The sequence below is a fragment of the Sphaeramia orbicularis genome, chromosome 7, assembly GCF_902148855.1.
Source record: "Sphaeramia orbicularis chromosome 7, fSphaOr1.1, whole genome shotgun sequence".
NCBI lineage: Eukaryota > Metazoa > Chordata > Actinopteri > Kurtiformes > Apogonidae > Sphaeramia > Sphaeramia orbicularis.
This window is the reverse complement of record NC_043963.1, coordinates 46,236,211-46,242,342: the sequence shown is the minus strand read 5'-3', so window position 1 is coordinate 46,242,342 and position 6,132 is coordinate 46,236,211.

Sequence of the window (6,132 nt, the reverse complement as noted above, 5' to 3'; positions counted from 1 at the left end):
CAGACCAAAAGGATCAGGGTTCAGACTGTTATCTGCTCAAATCTGAGCGGCTTGATATGGATACTCCGACCTCAGGCCTTAACCATGACACTGGCTTTAGCTGGTTCATAAGGGACTCAAAGACTTCAGAAATAATTGTACATTCACAGCATTAGTGTGTATTACTATTACTATTGGTGTTCTATATGTTCTGTTCTGTTTCTCCAGTTTCACCGGTTCTTTAATTTCTGCCTCCACCTGTCATTATATCAGCTGACTTTTATTTCCTAAACGGCCGCTGCTTTTGTAAATTTGAGCTGTGGGTGTTTTTTTTTTGTTTTTTTTTATCAGTGATTGACATCTCAGGGTACATAGACCTCAAGTGATTTCTCAGAGTTATTTTGAAAATACAAAGATGCCTAGGCCATGATTTTTAATAATGTGGACATTAACAACCATGTTAAATATCCAGTATGTCTTTCGGAATTTTGAGAGTAGCTTAAAATTCTATTGAGGTTCTGGGCCTGTATTGCCAACTAGTAGAGAAATCATCACAGATCCACTGATTTTAGTTGGATTTTTATAATTTTTTTCTGTGGAATGAGTATATTGTTTGGTGAGAAGAATGGCATATTGGCTGATGTCATAACTTGGGGGAATAGTTGATTGACAATGAAGTAAAGTTGAAAATATTGGAAAAAAGTGAGAAAACGGCTAAATTTTTTTCATTAAATTAAGGCAAAATCATACAGAAATGTGTTTTAAGGATTATTTTTTCATTGAAGGTTGTCACCACATGTGTTTTTGCATTTGGAATGCATTCATTGACAGCTTACCCAGCCCACTGAGGATCGAAGGAAAATTTTCATTTTTCAAAATTTTATATAAAAAAATGAGGGGTACATACGTAACAAGGCCACGATTTTTTTTTTTTTGCGATATTTCCAGCAGAGCAGACCCCCCAATTATTGGTCCTTAGGATCAAAATTAACAAAGAAAACACAAATAAAAAGTATGACAGACCATGTGAGGTTCAAACCATTTTACTGAGCTTTTGATACTTTGGCTCCCTGACTATAGGGAACGGCCTACCCAAGGAGATAAGGCTTGCAGAATCAGTGTCATCTTCTTATAACGCATTTTTATAGACTTGTCTTAATGTGATGTTGTCTCTTTTTAATGTTTTTAATTTTGAATATTTAATTTTAACCTGTTTTGGTTATTCATTTATATTGACATACATGTTGTTTTATTCCATTCCTTCATTTTGCATTGATCTGAAAGCATCAGGTTATGTTATTTCTGCCCTCTCCACTACGATACATTCAAAGTTAGTCATGTTTTTGTGCGTGCTGTACTTATCTCTTTTATTGCGCTGTGCTGTTTTCTATGTTTTTATTCTGCTGTTGTGCACTTTTGTTTTGTCTGTCAAAGCACTTTGTAAACTCAGTTTTTAAAGGTGCTATATAAATAAAGTTATTATTATTAATATTATTATTATTATTGTTGTTGTTGTTGTTGTTATAGGGTTGGGAATCTTAGTTGTAAGGCCGGTACGATACACATCTCGATACAGCATCTCCGATCCGATATTTTAAAGATATGTGTCTACCACCTTGTGATGCGATATGATTCACACCCAAATCACAATACAGAGCGATTAAGCACATTCTGATTCAACACATTCATTCTGGTAAAAAGAAAATATGCAGTGCAATTCAATGAGCTTGATTATTTATTTATCAAATAAGACCATGATTTTTTACAAAGTGGCTTTTGTTCAATTTCAGAACCCGTACCTCACATTCAGTCAGTGAAAAAGTTAGGACTTTGTTTCCAAAGTATTTTCTCTGTTTCTAACTCAACTTCTTGCTCCCTTGCTGAATCCATTTGTAATGAAATGTATTTGTAATGTACGTAGGTAAAACAGAAAAAGGTTCTGTCACTTTAAGAGACACCTGTGCAAGGTATTCTGGGATGTTCTGTTAGATATGTATGTCAAGGAAGTATCTCCGGTATATATGGCAGTATTCAATACAGTTGTTCTAGTAAAAAGTACACATTCAGAAACCACATGTGGTCACCTCCTTCTAAGTCTGTCACATTCACATACAGACGTTACAGTATTCATCGGTGGTGCTCGTGCCACAGCGCATCCACAGAGCTCTTACTGTCATGTACAGTGTACACATCCACGAATCCACGGTGCACGTTAACGTGGGTCTGAAGAAAAGAAAAACTTTACCGAAATAAAGAGTAACACTTTTAATGCAAGTAAAAAATACATTCTATTAAACAGATCAAATTTTAGCAATGCAAACATTCAATAACCAATGCATCACATTATCATTCCAAACTTTTCATTCACTTGCAGCTTCTCTACCGGTGCATGCGGATTGTGCACCTGCGTGTCGGCGTATTGATATGTATCGGATAATCTTCCCATCCCTACTTCTGATGGCACTTTTTTTATTGAACTCTGATGGAGGAAAAAAAGATAATGTTTTGATTTTATCAATGTGCTTTTTGTTTTTAATTTCCTGCTCTTACCCTCATCCATGTGAAGGTGAGGCCCTCTGTCTGTCTGTCTGTCTAAAACCTTGTTGTATTTAAGACGACTCAGCTGTTATGGTTTCTTTTCAAATAGAATTTGTAGGCCATGTGGTCAATCAGTAGGTCACATGAACACATATGAAATGGTGAGTATTTGCTAAACATCACCTTTTTACTCATGCTTTAACTTCAATGGAATCATGTGCGCTATGGTCCTCTACAGGTCCCTCCTGTCCTCTGCAGGTCTTTCCTGTCCTCTACAGGTCCTTCCTGTCCTCTGCAGGTCTTTCCTGTCCTCTGCAGGTCTTTCCTGTCCTCTGCAGGTCCCTCCTGTCCTCTGCAGGTCCTTCCTGTCCTCTACAGGTCCTTCCTGTCCTCTACAGGTCCCTCCTGTCCTCTGCAGGTCCTTCCTGTCCTCTGCAGATCCCTCCTGTCCTCTGCAGGTCCCTCCTGTCCTCTGCAGGTCCTTCCTGTCCTCTGCAGATCCCTCCTGTCCTCTGCAGGTCCCTCCTGTCCTCTGCAGATCCTTCCTGTCCTCTGCAGGTCCTTCCTGTCCTCTGTTGGTCCTTCCTGTCCTCTGCAGATCCTTCCTGTCCTCTGCTGGTCCTTCCTGTCCTCTGCTGGTCCTTCCTGTCCTCTGCAGGTCCTTCCTGTCCTCTGCTGGTCCTTCCTGTCCTCTGCAGGTCCTTCCTGTCCTCTGCAGGTCCCTCCTGTCTTACTGTGAGGGGACAGACAGCTGAGACGGCATCAGATGTCCACAGTACCAGTCCAAATGTAAACCCTAGTAGGATGAATATCCCAGTTTAAAGAAAGAACAACGTGCTCTTTGATCCATTTGTTGGTGATATTGATCAGTAAAGTCACATCAGATCAGTTTTATATTGGTACGATGTCAGATTAGATCATATCAGATGGGATCAATGATCTGTTGTTACTGAGTTTCAGTGTTTGTTCCAATAAAGCTGCACCTGCTTCTTGGAAATGTCCACGTGAATGTACTGGATTCTGATTGGTTGGACCAGTGTTGCATCACCAGTGGTTCTGCAGATATAAGTGGTGATGTTTTGAGGTTGTGAAGCGTCTTCAGGTGGAGTCCAGGTGAGTCCAGACAGGTACGTCTCCACACAGGAAACATCACATGATCACATCTGTGATCTTTTACCGTCTGTTTGGTTTTAATCAGTCGATGCTTTTTACAAACTCAACTAAACTTCTAAAACCTATCGGTAGTTGCTTTTCCATTGACCCTCAAATTACATAAATGTAACTTGCAAATAAAAATTTGTCTAATGGACAAACAACAAAATTCTGATTGTCAGTGGTGGTTTTTCGGGTGTAGCAAAATTGTTATATCACTCAAAACTGTAATGGAAAGACCTTTTTACACAGCTAGAGTCACAGGAACAAAAAAAAAAAAAAAAAAAAAAACAACAGATGTTGATGGATGTTACAAAAAGAGAAGAAGAAGAGTTTAAACCAGGGGTGTCAAACTCATTTTAGTTCAGGGGCCACATTCAGCTAAATTTGATTTGCAGTGGGCCGGACCAGTAAAAAAAATAACATAATAATATATAAATAATGACAACTCCAAATTTTTTGTCTTTGTTTTAGGGTAAAGAAAAAAAACATTAAATTATGAAAATACTTACTTTTATAAACTATCCAAACAAAAAAGATGTGAATAACCTGAAAAAAATGAAATTTCTTGAGAAAAATAAGTGCAATTTTAACAATATTCTGCCTCAACTTATTTCTACATGTGCATTATGGATCAGATCTACAAAGACACTAAACACTGAGTAACAGGCAGAAAATAGTTAAAATTGCGATTAATTTTCTTTAGACATTTCAGGTTGTTCATATTTGTTCTGGTTATTCACATTTTATTGATACAGGATACTTTGTAAATGTAAATATTTTCATAATTTAAAGTTAGTTTTTGCACTAAAACAAAGAAACAAATTTGAAGTTGTTAATTCAAGATTTTTTGCTAAATTTAAGATTTTGTTTTTTTACTTAATTTTTTTTTTTGCTTAATTCAACATTTTTTCCAAAATTCAAGCTAATTTTTTTTTTTTGCTTTATTCAATTCAAGACTGGAATTTTTGACTTTGCAAAAGCATCCCAAGTAGGGACGTGCACAGGATTATAGAGGGGCAGGGGCTCAAAGTCACAAAAAGGCAGTATGTGTGCACCAAATTTTTTTCAGGCCCTAATAACACAATATGTGCCTTAATGTAAAATTAATAAAGTAGCCACAGATAACAACAACAACATAGCTGTGTGTATTGTGTAGCTGTGAGGGATGCAATTGCTGCTTCTCTTGTGTCATCAAATTATTGTCAAAATGTATCATAATACTGAGGTTTGGAGGACACACAATTCAGCTGCAATTCTAAAAAGCAATAAAACACTGGCTTATTATCAGGCTATATATTATTGAAGATAAAGATTGTAACACATGAACATTCGACTATGAAACATTGAACATTGATAAAAATATAGAAATAAATTCTAGAAAAACAGTCCTGTTTAGTCTGTAGTTCAGCCTGCATGCCCACAGGACTGCAGTCAACATGTTGATCTCAATAATTTGTTGTTGCTATAGCATGGCTAACACAGTCTGAGACCTGAGATTAGCTACACAATAAACTAGAACAATTTCCCGACTCCCAAAACCAAGCCATAACTTCCAAACTGGTAAGCTAAGGCTAATATGATATTTTTCCCGAGGTGAACATTAACACAGCTTTCATTAAAAAAAAAAAAAAATAGTCCAGGCTACACATAAACCAGTCCTACTGTGTCTGCTGTTTGAGTTTCCTGTTCCTACTGGAGAAACATTCACAGCAGCAAAAGCACAACAAACTCAAAATCTGGAAACAAATGTAAATTGTCAGTAAAAGTGGAGTGAATGATTCCTCCTGTTTCTGCTGTGATTCAATACATTCAAGAAGTAATGTTGGGGGGGGGGTTGGCTTAATAAGCCACGAAGGTTGGAGTCAATCCACTGTGACGTCTCATCTGTGCAGGAACTACACAGTGGAGATGTGACCATGGCTTGTACTACTCCTGCTCTCTCTCTCTCTCTCTCTCTCTCTCTCTCTCTCTCTCTGGACAAGCGTGTGAGCGTGCAGCATGGGGAAGCCCCGCCCCTCAGTGACAGACAGCGGACAGAGAAGCGACATCAGACTCCACACACATACAATACCATGACGCGCTATTACAAGGAAATGCGCACGGTAGATAACCGTGGCGTTTTTATACAGCCGTTTTCTTTTACCTTCCTATGCAGAACAGGAATTTATTTATTTTTTAAAAGTTAAAAAAGGCACTTTTTCTACGAGGCAAAGAAGGCAGGAGCTCAAGCCCCCTTTGGGCCCTATGTGTGCATGGGCCTGATCCCAAGGGCCGGGCGAGCCACATTTGGCCCCCGGGCCACATGTTTGACACCCCTGGTTTAAGACAAACGTGTCAGTATGCGTGGACACTAGGGATGGAAAGGTTATCCGATATGTATCGATACGCCAACGTGCACGATCCCAGTACACTGATAGAGAAGCCACGAGTAGACCCCAAATTTACCCCCAAGAAGTTCCT